This window comes from Phocoena phocoena, chromosome 16 (assembly GCF_963924675.1).
Source record: "Phocoena phocoena chromosome 16, mPhoPho1.1, whole genome shotgun sequence".
In the NCBI taxonomy this organism is placed as follows: domain Eukaryota; kingdom Metazoa; phylum Chordata; class Mammalia; order Artiodactyla; family Phocoenidae; genus Phocoena; species Phocoena phocoena.
This window is the reverse complement of record NC_089234.1, coordinates 695,661-713,607: the sequence shown is the minus strand read 5'-3', so window position 1 is coordinate 713,607 and position 17,947 is coordinate 695,661. Positions and strand designations below refer to the sequence as shown.

Here is a 17,947-nt window from a genome sequence, read left to right as displayed (position 1 = left end):
TGTAGAGTACTACATATGAAGAACTGTTACGAATCAGTACTAACCAGACAACTGAATTTCTGAAAGATCTGAACAGACAGTTCACCAGACGAAGTATAGAAATGGAAAATAAGCATGTGAACATACACTCAACACCATTAGTCACTAGAGCAACGCGACGAGGAGCACACTGTTTGTTAAAGATCACAGATGTTCCACTATTGGCTTAAATGAAAAGACGTCGCGTCAAGTGCTGGAGAGGGTGAGGAAGAGCTGAACTCTCAGATATCACTACAGTGGAAATGTCAGGTCACACAACCACTGGGGAGACACGTGGGGAGTGTCTTAAGTCAAAAATACACCTACCATATGACCTAGCCTTTCCACCACTAGGTACCCAGCCAGGAAAGATGAAAGCACATGTCCACACAAGGACTGTACGTAAGTGTTTATGGGAACTTTACCCCCAAACTGTGGACGACCCAAACATCCACCAGCAGGTCAGTGGATAGACCAGCTACAGTACCACTCGGCAGTGGAAGGTGAAGAACTGTTGATACAGGAGATGGTACGGATGGATGTAGAGATTATGCCAAGTGAAAGACGCCAGACGAAACACACATTCTGTGTGACTCCGTTTGTAGAATCTTGAAAACGAAAACTGATCTACAATGACAGAAAATAGTTAGTGGTTTCCTCAGACAGGGACTGGAGGGATCCGGGGACCAAGGGACACAGGGAAGCCCCCCCGGATGATGGACGTGCTTGTTACCTTGATTGTGGTGTTGGTTTCACAGGTGTGTAGATATGTCACGCCTCATCTAATTGCAAACTTTAAGTCTATACAGTTTTCTATATCCATCAATAACACTGTGAAAAATATCTAGTCATGTGGTTAATGGCTGATAAGCAAACTTTAAATGATTTAACTGAAAAAGGATATTTCCATTACAAGCTGACTGCAGGTAAAAGCCACACAAATTGTTCTGTACGTTTATGATGGAGGAAACTTAACGTTCCGCAGGAAGTAACAGCAGGGTGTGAATAATTTTCAGTGTCACATGTGCCCTATGCAGATATTATCAGTATAAAATTCATTCTTTAGGTAACATAAGGCTTTATGGATTTTGAATGTAGCATTGTTCCAACTCAGTGAAATGATTAGTGTTGACTTTGATGCACACTTTTTCCTGACTTTGGGCTGGCGGGCGCTGTCTTTTGCTGTGTAGTTGGCCAGTCCATTTGCACGTGATTTACATTCCTGTGATGGGGCCTGTGAGACGGGCGTGGGGTCTGCAGGCTGGGTGTGGGGAGGGGCTAGGAAGAAGCTCCTGGGGCGGGGGGGGGGGGTGCAGGAAGTGGCTCACGCGCAGCCATGCAGTGTAGGAGTGAGTGGTCCCCATCGCGGCCGCGGCTCCCCCACCCACCACAGGCTGCTCACACAGCTGCCCGTGCTTGCCGGCCCCGGTTTCCCCGGCTGTCCCCCAGCTACATAGCGCTCACTGTGTGCGCAGGGTCACGGCCGTATGGATGTGATTCCTTGGTGAAGGGGCCCCTGTTCCTTTGCCCAAAGCCCTGCTTGGGGCAGTTTTCCTGATCCAGGAGGTTGTTTGTCTCTGCTTCCGTCCCACCACGGCGGGCCACTGGCAGGGCCCTTCCCTCACCCTCGGCCGGCTCTCTGGGTGGGAATCGGGCCGGGCTCTCGGTGGCAGTGGCAGGGCCCGGGTGACGATCGGTCAGGGGCAGACGGGTGTGATGGAGCGCGTGTCACCCGCCGCCTGGAAACAAATGCAGCTCCTGGAATGTCCTGGTGAACAACTGAAAAATTGCAAAGCTCTTAAGGACTTTCAGGCTTGTTAGCATTTTTGACAGGAAATCAGTGAAGCAGTGAACATAAAGAGTGGTCCCGTCGACTCACAGTTTACCTGTTGTCCGTTCATTCAGCCTGAGTGACGCGCCCCCGCCCCCCAGCCCTGAGCTCGCCCAGATTACCAGGCCCCCGTCCTTCTCCCGGGACCCTGCGCCACTGCGCCGGGGCTCCAGCCTCACGCTCCCAGGGGACCCCCAGGAGCCCTCCGAGCAGACCCCTCCTCTGACGCCTGCAGCTGGACGGCAGACTCCGGGAGCTGAGCTCCAGGAGTGTGGCCCATTGGGTTTCACAGCCCGTTCCCAGAGGAGGGCGGGCACAGGGTCCCGTGAAGGCCTGGTGAGGAGGGGTTTCCTGAGGCCTCCCCGGAGCTCCCGGGGAGGTGGGCATCGGCCAGCCTTCCGTGTGGGCGACACCTGAGTTCCTGTGATGGGCCGGGGTCCGGGAGGAGCTCGGGGTGGTGTGGGCTGGCCGGGCTCTGCCTTGTAGACCGTCCGCAGCCCGTCGAGGAGAGCGAGGTGCAGGGTCTCCGGGGAAGGACAGCCTGCCGTGGGCCAGCGCCTGACTCGTGCCCACTGCGTGCACGGAGCTGCGTCCGCCGTCCGGGCGTTAGTCCTCACGCTGGACCGTGAGGGTGGCCAGTGCAGGGCTTTGCTGGCTGGTCCCCGGTTGTCCTGTGCCTTCACCCCCAGGCCCACGTGTGCGAACAGCACAGCCTGGTGCCCGCCACGCGCAGCCAGCTGGCGGAGGTCCTCCTCCGCGTCCGAGCCTCGTGGTGCCCCTGGGTTGTAACTCAGTGTGGGACGTGGCCATTGGGCTCCGCGTGTCGGCCACATCCTTTCTGGATTTATGTCTGTTAGACTCACCCATCCAGACTGTGCTGCTTCCTGTTGGTCCCAGCCCTGTCCCTTGAAAGAGAGGAAGTGGCGTTGGGCAAGCCCGGTGCAGGGTTCCCGCCGGGGGGCCGTCTGCGGCTGCCGTCTGCGGTGGTGCGGTGTGGCTCTCAGGGCTGGTGCTGGATCAGGGCCCCCATCGGCGGGGGACTTGTTGGCAGGGGCTCCACACCCCCCTGTGCAGCCGGGTGCTGAGCCGTCAACAGGCCGCCCCCCCCTGCCCAGACCTTTCTGAGGTGGTGGCTGGGTGCCAGCGTCTCTGGGCTGTGCCCCCCCAGGGTGAGTCCCACCAGCTGAGCTGTTCCTACTCCAGGCCCATCGGACAGGAGGAAACGAAAAGCGGACGGAGCTCGGAAACTGTATGTGCGTCCCGTGTTCCCTGCAGAATTCCTGGTGTTTCAGAAAAGGCCCACAGTGTCGAGCCCGTCACCTTCCACCTAGAGCCGCCCTCCCGGGTGCCTTGTGTCCCAAGAGCCCCGGACACCACCTCTGAGACTCACACGAATACCTGTCCTGAAAATCAGCGTGTCCCATGGTTTTCCCTTGATTTTGTGTCTCTTGCCTTTCAGAAGTCCTGCTTTTTAACTATTACAGGGAAAAGTGGGCTGAGATTTGGGGTTTTCCTCGTTGTATGATTGTGTTCCGGGTTGAAAGGGAGGAATGTCAGCACCCTGATGGCCCCTCCCCGCGTTTGCCTTAAAATCGAATAATCACGTGCCCAAGTCTCCTCCACGTCACGGTTAATTTTAATGCATCATTAAAAGTTCCTTCCTGTCTAGTTCCTCACCTTCGAACCTGATAATCTGTAGTTGGGATGTTTGCAGTTAGAAGCCAAAGAGGAGAACCACGTGCAGACATGCTGCTACGATTGCGTGGATTTTCCGCCATATCCTGCTGGCGGGACGGTGCCCACTGCGTCCCAGTTGTTGTCGCATCGACAGACGGGCAGCAGGCAAGGCCCATTCAACATGCAGGCCGTGGTGGGGAAGTGCTGACCACAACCTCCCTCTTCTGCAAAAAGTGGAGGGACATTCAGGCGACGGAAGGCTATAAAGCCCGCTCAGCTGCCCTGGATCGGGGAGGCCCTGGCCCTCTGCCGCGGCTCTCCTGCTCCCAGCCGCCTTCTGGGGTGGCCCAGTGTCCGCGATGGTCCAAGGAGGCCCTGAGAGATGGGCTGCAGGGCACTTTCACATCTTTCAGACGGAAACTGCTACACTTCTCTCTTCATCTTGATATTAATGTTTGGTTGTCAGCTTTTATTGGTGATTTGAAGGATGAGGCCCAGGGACGGCAGGTGTCCCCTTGGAGCAGCCCCTCCGGTGCTGTGGACACCGTCCCCCGTGTGTGCCCCCCCCCCACCCCGCCCCGGTAAGTGGCTCAGGTGGAGAAATACCTGTGCAGGAGAATCAGTCAGAGGGTCTGACTTGTACTCTGGGCCCATTGCTCCAGGTACTGGGCGAGCAAAGGTGATTTTTTGTTTGTTTAATTTTTTTTTTATTAATCCTCCACTCCCACCCGCCACTCAGGAAAAAAATGGCCGGACGCATCTTTCCGGGCTGGGGCCAGACCAGCCAGGAATGGGCAAGGCTGAGGTTTATGTATCAGTTTACGAGAGGCAGTAATGCAAGATGTGATTGTGCCTGTCTAAATGTGGCTGCTACGAGCGGCAGCAGCTGTTACACTGTGACCTGAACCGGTGGGGCTGCGGCCCCGTTTGGGTCAGAGCTACGCTATTTAATCAATGCGCACTCTTGTTCCAACCATCGAAATTATTTAAAGGGTTTTCAAAAGAGAGAGAACAAATCAAATCAAATCACAACTGTTGTATCTCATTCCGGAGTCAAGTGTAGTTTTTAAAATGTGGGCCTTGTATAGCATCTCCTCCCAGTTTTCATCTATTATCACAATAATTGAGTTTGTAGCTGGAATTAAATTTATCAAATTGTGTTATCCTCTTTAGAAATTGGAGAGGTAGCCTGGCAGGGCGCGGCCGAGTTAATCCGCTTTGCTGAAGCCCCCGGTGGCTCCACGAGGCCCATCCAGGCAGCTCAGACATCTTCCTGTCACCCTGGACACGCTGTAATTTCTCCTCAATCCCTTGTGCAAATAATGACATTTGAATCGAGCATTAACAGGCTTAATTACTTTAAAATTGTCATTTTAATTTACACCGATCTAGTATTGATCATACAAGCAGAGATTAAGCTGTTCAGTGGAGCGGATGATGGGGAATTAAACATTAAAGGGCCCTCCAGGGGCTGCGCGCCGCCCGGCGGGAGCGCAAGAGGGATGATGCTTCTCGGTAATGAACTGGCAGCATGCGGGGACATGAATCTCGGGCTCCTGGAAAAGTGGAAATAATGGGGTTTGGGCGGCATTTGCAGGTTATTCATTCGCTGCCATGCATCAGTTCTCCGGTGGTTCATCTACCTCGCGAACATTTGTTTATCTAGCAAATTCCGAGCTGTGACCTTTTGGCTGAGCACATCGACCAGAAGTTGGAGTGGAGATTTTTCAGGTGTAACTTTTGTAAGTGTCTGTTATGTTTTCTTATGTCTCGGTCACACCCAACAGACGCCTCCGTCTTTCAGATGCGCTGGGGATCTGGGCCGCGTGGCGACAGCGGGAGTGGCGGGGCCGGTTTAAGCGGCACTTTGGTCCCTTTTCAGACGACACGACTTGAGAGTCTTGCATTTTCAGCAAGGAAGTCTCGGCCCTTTGCCTCCTTCCGGTTCGCCTTTAAGTTTTCTTATAGTCAGAGCGACCCCCGACCGTACAGGTGCTGCTGGTGGAGAGAGCGTGGAAATGAAGCGGAACATCCCCTTTTCAGAAGCAAGCACGTTGACAGACTCCTCCCGGCTCGCGCCAGAGCACATCAAATGTCTTAACCTCAAACCGTTTCACTCTGTGGAGGTTACGTAATAAAAACTTAACGTGATTGATTTTATAGCTCAGCAGGGAAGAATGAAAATCTGGATCCGCGATGGCTTTATTTTAAACAGCGGCCTAGAGATTGAATCAGAGCCTGATCGGGGAGGTGAAGAAACGCCGCTCCCTCGCTCAGGAGAAGCGTGGATTTGCACTTGGGAGCGTTGGAAGGGCTTTATCGTTTCTCTTCAGCGCGACTTACAGGCTTGTCTTCCTTTTTACTGGTTCTTGACTAGCTCACCGACCTTCAGCCTCAGCAGTAGCTCTTTCTGTTTGGTTGAGTTCTGTGGCTTTCTGCAGAAACGGCCTCGCTCTGACGCATCAAAGCGCTACTCGCTTTTATTGGGCACCTCCTGTTTGCCAGGATTGTCCCGAAAGCGCGACCGTGATCCCCCCATTTTATAGCTGGGGACTTGGGCACAGAAAGGCCAGAAGCACTAGCGACTGGACCCGGTGGGCAGTCCAGAGGGTCACAGGCACGGCCCCTGCAGCCCTGCCCGAGGCGCAGATAGACGCTAAAGAGAGGGAACGCACACGCGTGTTATCTTAACCCTCCGCTCTTAGACCTGCCAGCACATCCTTACAGGGGAGGACGGGGCCTCAGTGACCCGGGTTCATAAACTAGGCAGGACGATTCCCAAGGACACTCCTGGGACAGGTGGCCGTGCTCTGTCGGGCCCTTTTCCTTGACAGCCGTGGGAGGGTGACGGCCAGTCTTCCGTGCGCTCGCCAAGCCCCATTGGCGTGGCATTGACGCGCCCGTCAGCTGGTCAAGGGTGGGTCGCGAGGCAGCCGGCAGGGCGGACTCCAGGAGGGCTCTCCTCTCTGGCACGGGACGAGGTGCCACCAGAGGCTCATTGAGACTGTCCGGGCATGGGGATGACAGGCTCGCAGCGCTGGGGTCTTTGCTGTGAGCCCCAGGGCAGCTGTGCTCCATCACGGCTCTCCCTGATCTCGTTACGTGTGTTTCCCGAGGTGGCCCCAGCTCTCCTCGTCGGAGTCGGGGGGTGAGGCTGCACGTCCCACGATGACTCAGTGGCTCCCAGTGCATGTAGTGTCACGCGTGCACACAGGAGGGCCTGCCCTCCGTGCCCTCACTGCCCCCAGCACTCGAGGGGCGTCCTGCGTCCCTGCCCAAGAGGCCCCCACCCCCCCTGCAGTTTCTGCGGCCCCTGAGCCCCCGGGTCCTCGCGCCACCCCTGGCCAAGCCCAGGCCCACAGACCTCCTCCGGAGAATCCCCTCTCCCGCCAAAGCCTGGCACCGCCCCCAGGCCCCCGGATCCGCCTTCTGCCCGGGCCCGGCCCCGGGGCCCAGACCCCCTGTGTCCCCCTCACCACTTCAAGCCCCGTCCCCTTCCCGCCGGCATCCACCCGCGTGTCAGACCCTCCCCGTAATCGTTTGCCAGTGACTCTGTGACCAGTGGGCAGGCAGGACGTGTGAGGCCCCGGCCACTGAGGACAGGGTGCACCTGGGCCTTGTCCGCCCCATCCCGACTGTGCAGGGACGTTGGGCTCACGGCCTGGGGGGACTCGGTGTCCCCACCGGCCTCCTAGGAGGTGCCGTCAGGAGTTCCCCCGCCATCGGTTTTTCCCGCTGGGCCCGATTGTCCCCATCAGCGCACAGGCCAGTGTTTCCCTCTTTTATGGAGAAAAGCTCTCCCGACCTTCTCCTCCCCTAGATTCTCTATCCTGGGGAAACACTGATTTCTCTTACTTTCTAAGGGAAGGGAGCTCTTCGGTTCCGGGGGGAGTGCAGGCGAGGAGTGGTTGTCGCGCTGCTTCTCCGTGACCTCGTCGGTAGGGTCAGTAGGTCCCATTCCTGTCGAGGCCGCAGGGGGCGGCTGTTGTGACCTGCCTCAGAGAGGCAAGGGAGGAGGGGCCTTCCTTTCACCTTATGGGCATCACGCTGCCCGCGTGATGTGAAATGTGGGGCGCATGGGAGCCACCGCCTTCCTGCCTTTATCTGGTGCAGTGCTGAGGGGGGGCAGCAGGCTCACCGAGGGGGCGACGCAGAGACAGTGGGAGCCTCTCCCGGCTGACCGCCCCTCCCTGCTGTGCCATTGTATTCCCTGGGCCACGGCGGGGGCTCCGCGTGGTGGAAGATGCTCACCATCCGCCCAGCCTGGTGGTCAACTCTGAGCAGCTGCGTCCCGATCCAGCGCCACCCGCTGCGGGTCAGAGCGGCCCTGCAAAGCAGACACGGGGCGCACCTCCCACGCCACCGCTGGGGTCCCAGTAACGGGACTGGGGTCCCCAAGTCAGGAAGAGCAGGTACGGGACATAAGCACGGGGCGCTGCTGCAGGGCCGCGCTCTGGACCCCTGCGCTGCTCACCCCCGAAGAGGGCGAGGGGAGGAAGGTGGGCTGGAGCCAGGGCAGCAGCGGCCGGTCAGCGTCGGGCCGGGCAGGTGAGCGCGGGCGCCGAAGCCTGGGGGCCGCTGTGTGCAGCTGGCGGGGCCCTGACTCCAGGGAAGGACAGGAGGCCGCGCCGCTGGTGCTCCTTTGAGGACACTGTGTCCATGGTCTCTCCCAGACCTCTGTAGGCAGACTAGACCGGGCACCCCTACAAATGAGGCTTTCCTGGTGTGTTTGCCCAGATCACAAGGCTAGAAACTGCAGAGCTGAAGACAAGATTAATGAACTGCAGCGGGTGGGCCAGCAGGAAATGGTGAAAGGAATCTGGAAAGACAAAGGCTGGGGTGGGAGGTGTGTGGTCTGACAGACGTGGAACTGGAGCTGAGGGGAACGCTGAGGGCATCAGTCGTCGTGTTTGAACAGAGAATAAGTGACCGTTTTAGCATATAAGAGACAAACACACAAACTCTGCAATCCCAATGGGCCCCAAACAGGATAAAAAAACAAAATCTGTGTCCAGACAACAGATGATAGTGAAAGTGAACAGAGCCCTGGACAAAGGGGCAGAGACGGGGTCCCTCCCAAGGGGCAGCCGTGACGCCGACGGCCTCCTTCCCAGCCGAGGCCGCGTCCCAGAAGGAAGCTGCTGGCGTAGGATCCCGGATCCACAGAACACCTTCAGGATGGAAGGTGAAATCGACGTTTTTATTCAAATGAAACCAAAAAGGATTTGTCCCCAGCAGACCCACCCAAGGGGCGATAAATCCTCAAGGACGTTCTTCTTGCGGAAGGAAAAGGACCCCAGGTGGAAAGTAGAGGCCGGAGGACCGCGAGCGGTGGGCACGTGCGGGGCGAACGTGGGGGCAGGATCACCTGCAGTGTAGACGCGGGGTTGAAACCCACCAGCACCAGCACGAGCAGGAGGTGGTGTCAGTGGAATTGGTGTCCGCAGGGCTGTGCCACGCTGAGAAAGGGCCGTGAGGCTTGAGCGCTGGGGTCCCTGCGAGCCGTGCCCTTCGCAGATGCTGCTCTTGTAGCATTTCTGTGGGCTCAGGACTGGGTTAAATTATTTGAAACAGAAGTAGGTGGCAGTTTCCCAATATAATTGAAGTTTAAAAATCAATTAAGCCTTTTCAGTAGCATTTTATATTCCCAGGCTTTTCTGATGGTAGAAGGTGGTTTGTAAACGGCGTGCGTCCGTGTTGGCTGCTCTTAAATGCATTTTTCTTTACTTAATCCTACGTCCATAATGCGCATAACCTGTTTCTCCAGAACATTTGGAGGAATGAAACTGTAATTGAAAAGCTAATGATTTTTAGAAGACAAAAGCTGAGAGTCAGAGCTGTTTTAATAATTACGATGCAAACTCCCTACATAATTTAATTGGCATAAAGTTGATTGATTTACTTGGTGAAATCATTTAGACGTGGAAGTATGACAACAAATTTCATAATTAAAACTGTTGTTATTTTAAGTCTGATATTTTTCTTTGCTCGTTATCAAAACTTTCCATTTGCAAAGGTATTATTATTGAAAAGAACGTTCCTACCGCAAAGGAATCTCATTTGGGGACGAAATACTTAGGTGATGTAAAGTTAAAGATGGTTTGTGGGTGCTTGCCGACGGGCTCGGGGTCTGCGGCATTTCTCACTGTTGCCTTGGAGGTTGATGGGCCCACAGCGTGAATTCTGTCTCGTGGACGGATTTACTTTCCCACCTGCTGTCAGGCGTCAGCTCCTGGAACTTGTTAATCAGGCCAAGGCAGTAGCATTTCCCTTTTGAAAAGGAAGGTCCACGATACTGCCTTGAACAAAAGCGAGTGATTCCGTGGGGGGAGGAGGGTGTCGGGTCGTGGACAGGGGCCTCTGAGAGCATCTCCCAGGTGCTGGGTGGGTCTGGGGCCCCCACATGTCCCTGCCCTCGGGGAGCAGCAGCTGCCTGGGATGCTCAGCTGCGGGACCCTGCCACAATTTCTTCCACATCACCACTGCCCCGAGCCGTGGGATCCGGGTCGGTGCCCAGCCCCGGGCACTCAGCGTGCCGGCGGGTCAGGCCCCATGACCATGCCCCCTCAAGACCACCCCCAGGACACCTCCTGCCCTTGTCCTGTCCTCTTCCCTGACTGTGCCTGGCCCCCGCTGACCATTCCTGGTCCCCACTGACCCCCTGTTCTCATGACCTCCCTCTGTCCCTGCTGACCCCCCGGTGTCCTTACTGACCTCTACCGTGTCCCCGCTGACCTTCCCATGTCCCCGCTGACCCGCCGTGTCCCTGCTGATGGCCCCCTGTCCCCTGCCCTGTGCACTGGCTCTTGTCCTTCCTGGGGGGCTCTCCACACACCAAGCACCCCATTGACATCTGGGCCCAAATGTCTGTCCTGGACTCCGGGCCTGATGTCCCCCTGAGGTGTCTTAGGGCCATTTCAGCCCCAGCTTGTCCAAAGCTGGACGCCTTCCCTCCCGAACCCTCCCCGTCTCAGGCGATGGCAGAGCCCACATCCAGCTGTCTGGGCAGCACCCCAGCTCCACCTGTTCTGTCAGGATGTCCTGGGGATGGCGCCCCCCGCTCAGAAGCTGACCGTCCCTCCGAGGCCCCCGTCACCGCCCCACGCCCCGCGCCGCCCTCGGGCTCTCAGGCCAGACTTCACGCTGCCCAAGTGCGGCTCGATATGGTGCGGACGGCTTGCGGGGTGCGTGGGTTCCCTGGGAGGGCTGTCCTGGGCCCAAGGTCGCCGTGCGCAGGTTGGGGTGGGACCAGCGTCCTTGCAGCGTGGGGCCATGGCGATGTGCCCTCCCCGCAGCCCGCCCGCGAGGCCGTCTGGTGACACGCCAGCCCTCTTCACGCGGCGACTGGGAGAGGTTAGCAGCATGTCACCCTGGTGGGGTTTGTCGCGGGCCAGGGGACGCTGAGCGGCCGTCGCCGCAGTTTGCCCCCCGTCAGGACCACCGTGCCGGCACTGGGTACCGGGCAGCCCAACGGGGGACAGCACAGCCAGGCTGTGACGGGGCCCAGCGCCCGGGGGCACAGCATGCCAGCCGCTCTGGCGCACGCTTTGTAAAGTGCTTTTTAATCCAGCAACGGAATATCATTAACTTCGCAAGTGGGTGAATACAGTGGACAGCCGATTTGATTAACTTCAGATGCCGCAGTCGGCGGGAGACCAAATGACATTACGCACGTCCCTGGCGCAGGCGGGCTGCCTGGACTGGGGCTGCAGGGTCAGCGGGGGTCCGGGGGCGTCCTTCCGTGTTGAGCCCACAGGCTGATGTGGAGAGTCAGTCAGCTCCTGTTGGAGGTCGCAGAGCTGCTCGGAGAAGCAGCAACACCTCAACGCAGTGTCCCCGCGGCCGCCTGCTGGTGACGTGGGCTGACACGTCCAGTCGTGCCGCCTTGTCCAGTTAGGCTGCCCGTCCGAGAGTTTATTATACGGAGAAGATCAATGAAGCTCTGCATTGATGGAAGCAAGAGCCTTGTTTCATTTATTATTGTTTATAATCTAATGAATGTTATCGTAACTTTGCTTTGATTTATTACTGCATCTATTAAATTGTTTTAAAACCCGGAGTCTTGGGGCTTACTCTTGTGAAACGGTTGTTCCCCTTATTGGTGAAAGTGCGTTATCCTTTGCAGTCAGGCTCAGCTTCTTGGAGGCGCTGGAGGCTGCGTTAGGTTGTCTTTTGAACTCTGTGCGTTGGCTCCAGAGCCGTGGACCTGTCTCTCATCGGGGTGTCCTGCGCCTCTGCGACTCTCTCGTCTGACCGGTGGATTCGTGCCATGTGCCAGGCCTTGTGCGGGGGACTCAGAGGTGACCGGACCACCCTCAAGGAGCTCCCTCCACTCCCGGTAAAGAAGGGAATAAGCACACAGCCAGAGTGGGCAGCACTGCAGAAAGACAGGGCTCTGCGGGGCTGCAGTCCAGGAGGGCTGCTCAGAGGAGGCAGCATTTCCATGGAAACCTGCAGCCTCAGGGCTCTATTCCCATGGAAACCTGTGGCCTCAGGCTCTCGTGAGAAGAAGCTGGCACAGCAGGTAATGCCTTGATGACGGCAGAACTTGGCCATCTCCAGGCCTGGGAGGGCCAGTGTGGCCAGAGCTTTGTGAGCTGGGCGGGCTTGTCGTGAGGAAGGGTGACTGGAGAGCAGAGGAGCACAGGGCCAGACTCCTGGTGGCCCTGGCAGCAGGTGGGGGAGAGGCGGGGAAGCAGTGGAGGAAACGAGGGTCCCACCTGGTGCGGGGCAGGGGAGGTTAGAGACACGTTTCTGTGATCGCGGAGTTCATGCGGGGAGTGGACGTTTGGGGCGGACGTGGTGGTGGAGAAGCAGCGGGAGGTGTCTAGAGAGAATGAGGTTTTCAGTGGGAGCAGGAGGGGGACCGACGCCGTAATGTCTGAGTCGGAGAGGCTGGACTCTTGTGGGAAGTCGCGCGGGGACTGAGTGCCCTGCACCTGAGGCTGGCCTCCGGGGTGGGCGCTGCAGGGTGAGCTGATGGCTGCTGCCACGTGGAGCTGGGGAAGAGACCCCGGGGAGGCCGAGAGTGGTGTCCTGACACCCAAAATGAAGGCCCGTGCAGGAGGACGGGTCGGTGACAGGAGGACAGGTCCCATGTTGCTGGGAAGCTCAGGGTCCCAGAAAGTCTCCTGCGGATTTGCAGCTGGGCCGTCACGAAGACTTGGCTTAGTGATTTCACCGGGTGGTGAGGACAGAGACAAGGTTGGGAACAGGCAAAACCCGGGACACGGCGCAGCAGACAGAATCCAGCGAGGCGTAAACACGTGCATCGTGATCAAGCCAGGCCGATGCCAAGAATGCAAGACTGGCTTAGCATTTTAAAATCTCTTAAAGCAATTGGCTGCTTTAACCATCCAGAAACCAGACCTCAATATGGTTAAAGATATACCATGTTTATGGGCAGGAAGACTGAGTAGTATCACAAAGACGTCAGCTGTCCCCGAGTCGATCTGTGTGCGTGATCCTAACCCCGGCAGGATGTTTCAGGTGTAATCTGGCCGTTGTTCTGGAGTTTTATATGCAAGTATAAAGGGCCGAAAATCACAGAAGCAATTGTGAAGAAAAGCAAAACGGGGCATTCATTTATGCTACCTAATATCAAGACTTATTATAAAACTAAACTAGGAAAAAGTGCTATTAGAAATAGACCAATGGAACAGAACCGAGAGCCCAGAGAACAGATCCCCAAACGGATGGAAATGTGGTAAATGAGTCGTCACATACGTAAAGGGGAAACCGGACAGTATGGAATTCCATATGGAATGAAGTAACGCTAGATCTCACCTTGTGCCATACCCACGAATAAGTCCCTGTTATTGTAAAAACCTAAATGGGAAAGAAACAACCTTACACGTTTTACATGGAATATTGAGACTCATTGTGGGATCAGACTAGGGAACTGTTTCCAAACAAGACGTAAAGGCGAAACCATAAAGGACTATGTCGGCTACTTTGACTACCTTAAAAATAAAGGCTTTCCTTTCATGAAAGATACCATAAAAAACTGACTAGGTAAGCCACAAAGAGTGGGGGAATTCTCTGTAATACAAGCAGTAGACAAGGGAAATAGAAAATAAGCAAAGGGTAAGAACAAGGTGTTCCCAGGAGAAACCCGTCTCCACTCCTCTCAAAAAGAGGTGCTCAGCTGTACGAGTCGAAGGAAAGTGCAAACAAGGCAACAGCGACGTGGAATCGCACCCAGTCGGCTGGCAGAGATCGAGGCGTGCCGGCACCAGGTCCTGGCGAGGGTGTGGGGCCGCAGGCACTGCTGGGCGCCGTGTAGAAACCTGTGTGGAAGACGCCCAGCCACCGTGACCCAGAAACCCCAGCCGCATGTCACATACACGTACACGCACATCTAATACACGCGGGTGTGTATCTCTCCCGGGTGCTCAAGGGCACCGTGCAGTGTTCGTTTCAGTATTGGTTCTAATAGTGAAAACCTTGGAAGCAGTCTTCATGTCCAACAGCAAAGCTGGATAAATAACTTGCAGTATTATTGTATATTGGATCTTATAGCATTAAAAATAAGCTAATGTTACATGTTGCAACATCAAACGTTTCTCAAATAGAACTTTGAATGGAAAATAAAGCAAGTTCCTTAGCCAAAGCAATGTTGAGGAAAAGAAATGGAGCTGGAGGGATCAGACTCCCTGACTTAAGACTGTACTACAAAGCTACAGTCATCAAAACAAGTTCCTGAGGAGGGAGTAGGTACGATGGTGCAGATAAAGTTGGTGAAGGCTCTGAGCCCTTCCAGGGGTGCCTTTGACCTTGGTCACCGACACTGAGGATGGCAGCCACCTCTGGGGGGACAGTTGCGTTGGGAGTGTCCAGCACAGCGGACGCCTTGGAAGCCCCCACGCAACCTAAGGCCTTTCTAGAGCAGTTGCTTAGTGCCCTGCTCCCCCCATAACCCCCATGCTGACTTTTGTGCCGATCACTTTATTCCTTCGTTCTGTTTAAACGCACTCTTTTGATCGTGTTTCTGTTACCTGGGCGCCACGCCCTGTGAAGTTGCAGGACCTTTCGTCTCTCAACATTGCGAAGCCCCGTGTGGTTTTCGGCCTGGTTGGCTTGTTCTCCTTGCTGTGCAGTGCTCCACTGTAGGGCTGGACACAGGTGTGTCTTCACCTCGTTAGGCATTTGGTCGCTGGGTCTGTTGGTGTTTCTGGCAGCGCCGCCTGCCTTCCCGTGCGTGTGTCCTGAGAGCCCCGGCTTCCGAGAGAGAGCTCTGTGTGTGTGTTTATGCACGGCTTCCCCTGGATGTAAACTCGCTGTGAGGCCGTGGAGCTGTGCGTCTCCCCACGGCTGTGTGCTCAGAACTTGCGGGTCCCCCGTGTCACGAGGGATCCACAGATCACAGCCTCTCGTGTCCTGGACTTTGTTCTCCGCGGGCGGAGATGTTTGCATCTGATCCTCGTGTCCTGGACTTTGTTCTCCGCGGGCGGAGATGTTTGCATCTGATCCTCGTGTCCTGGACTTTGTTCTCCGCGGGTGGAGATGTTTGCATCTGATCCTCGTGTCCTGGACTTTGTTCTCCGCGGGTGGAGATGTTTGCATCTGATCCTGTTGGAATGTCCGTGCTGAGCTGAGTACAGCTGCTTCCCCGACGCCACAGCGCGTGTGCGCATGCAGGACCGTACCTCATTTGGGGGCCCTGTGTCCACGGGGCGCTGTCTGCTCCCCAGGACGGAGCAGGTGACATGTCAGGTTCATCATAATCTCCAGACCAAGGGGCCTTTCCAGCCGTGAGTCATTCACGCCCATTGATTCTAACGTAGAGCAGCTCACGTTCTGTGGTTTGCTGCAGACTTGAGGATTAGTTATCAGCTGTGTCTTAGGAAGTTTTTATCGTCTTCTCAGATGCACTTATTTTATTTTTTTAAAAAGTGACATGTTGAAAATGCTTTATCCGTAGAAACAATGTAATGTAGTGCCTTCCGGGAGGAGCTGTGTTGCATTTAAAGGCAGTTGGCCTTCCCGATGGGCAGATTCCCTGGCCCTAGGCTGTGTGTGACCACCTGGCTCGCCCTCTCCTGTCCTAGAATGCAGCAGCTGGCTTCTCGGGGAGCCCCCTGCCTGGGGGACGGCGGTGGGTGTTCCCTGGGACTTGGAGGAGGGACGCTCCCTTCTGCAGGCGCCCTGGGAGCTGAGACCCGGCCTTCTTGTTCCCACGGTGCCCTCAGAGGCACTGTTAGCGCCTTGGGGTAGTGTGCGAGAAGCACGTGTATGGTTTCCTCTTTCATCGCATCCGGAGAAGAACATTTCGCTCTTGTGCCCCTTCCTGCTCAGTCGATTTGACTTGAGGGTTCGGAACTGTCTGAAAGCCAACTGGACGTGGGGGCCGAGGGCTAACCTGTACCTGGGCCGCTGACGTCGGCGCAGAAATGATCGGTTAATGAATGTCTGATCAGTTTGCAAATAAAAGGTGGAGGGGTGTTTCCAAGCAGTAGCTTTTGCCGGTGAGTCCCCAGCCCGCGGCGGGTGGGCGGCGGCTCCGTCCGTGGTGCCTTTCGCAAATCCACACTTCGCCAACGTCTGCGGATGCGTGGCTTCCTGTCCAGCGTGGGGGACGTCTGCCTGTGGCCCCATCCCGTGCCCTGGCTCTGTGTATCTGCAGAGCGGCCTGCGGCTTTCAGAGCTCAGCTCCCACAGGCAAACGAGCGCCCAGGTGTGGCCTGTGGTCCCGTCAGCCGTTAGCCAACCTGCTCCAGGCGGGGGACTGGCTTCGCAGCACTGCAGACCCTCGAGGATCCAGTGGAGCCGGGCAGGTGGGACCAGGAGCCACACGGGCCAGATCCGGTCCACACCCAGCACCCCTTCAGAGCCCTGTCGCGAGAACTCTGGCCTTGGGTCCCCGTAGCCGCGGGGTGAGGCCGCCCCTGAGGCCATCCTGCTGCCAGAGGTCAGGGCGCCCACCCTGTGTCTGCTGCTCCGGGGACACAGGAGCGGCTGGACTGCATTTCGCTAATGGAGAATTAATAAGCACTCTTGACAGTCAGGTTTATAAATATGTAAAAAGTATTTTAATTGTTTCTAGCAAAACAGGCAAGGAGTCAATACTCTGAGACGTGACGAACACACTGCTGACAGGTGTGGGGTCAGAGGACCTGCGAGCCGGCGTCCCGTCGGCAGGCTGCTTCCTGCCCCCTGTCCTCACAGCCTGTGACAAATGGGCCCTGAACTGTATCGATGGAGTCGGTCAGACGTTGAAAAAGTTGAGTTGAACTTTGGCTTGAAATATTCATTAGAGCTAATTATGGATTTTCTGACTTTGTGAGTTACAGCTCTGCACCTGCGTTGGCAGTTGATTTTCCATTTATTTACTGTAAACTTCTTAATATCATGTTAGCTTTGTCACATGCAATGAGGCAATAGTTCAAATCTTTGCAATTGCGTTATTTACGTACGCTTTTTCTGAGTGCTTTCTTTACCCAAGCAAACGGGAAGACATCCGTTCGCTCGTGGGTGTGGTCCTGCAGCTTTCCAGGGCCCGGTACTGCCCACGTCCCTCTTCTTGGAGGGGCCTTGACTGTCCGCGGTCAGAACAGAGAGCGAAGGCTGGTCCTCGGGTGTGTGCGCCAAGGTGCCTAGCTCCTCTGAGAGGATTCGGGGCAGAGACCCGATGGGTGAGTCAGGCAGGCAGCACGTGCGCTCCGTTTACTTTGTGCCTGCGCTGTGGGGAGCCTGTCGGCACTGACCACGTGCCTGAGTCCCCGTCACACACATGGATACACACGAAAAAGATGTGTAACCACACGCGCGCGCACATACCCGGTTAAGTCTGAATCCCAGGTAACGAGTGACCTTTGGTGTCAGATGACCCATCCCCACCCCAGCCTGGTCCCTGCACTTTGGCCTCTTCCTGAGGGGGGCGAGCAGGGCCGACTCGTCGCCCAGAGCGGCTCCTGGCACCCGGCGGGCGCTCTGGGGCTGCTCGTGTTGTTGATCGTGGATGGGCAGGGCCGGTGGCTCCGGAGGCTCTGAGGTTGCAGCTCAGTCCTGAAGGATGAACAGGGATTGGACCGGGCAGCGGGGCGGCCGGCCCGCCGAGGGGCAGGGGGAGCCACAGCGAGGCTGTGCTGCTCGGAACGGAGCCGTGTCCTCACTCAGGAGCCGTCCACTCTGTCCCGACCCTCGCCCTCTGGACCACTGGACCCTGCAGCAGACGGGAGGCGGCGGGGGCGGGGCGGGGGCGTCCACAGGGGAGATGCCTACTCGGGGTTGGCTAGCGGCCGGCGCTGCTGGCGTCCTGGGTCGGGAAGTGTCTGCGGCTGACTGTTGAGTTTGGGGGCTGTGATTGGGCTGCAGTGAGCTGAACTCTTTTTCTCACCCACAGAGCTTCTTAGTCACCGCTCAGGACTGCTTTAGAAACGCTCCCGTGCTAGCCTCACTCCATTTCTCTGTTTGCTCTAC

General features: G+C 56.5%; 1 protein-coding gene across 1 annotated transcript in view; it reads left to right on the top strand.

Moving 5' to 3' along the window:
• The window catches only part of INPP5A (inositol polyphosphate-5-phosphatase A), a 183,950-nt gene that overhangs the window by 102,113 nt on the left and 63,890 nt on the right, over window positions 1-17,947 (top strand). The window lies entirely within an intron of this gene.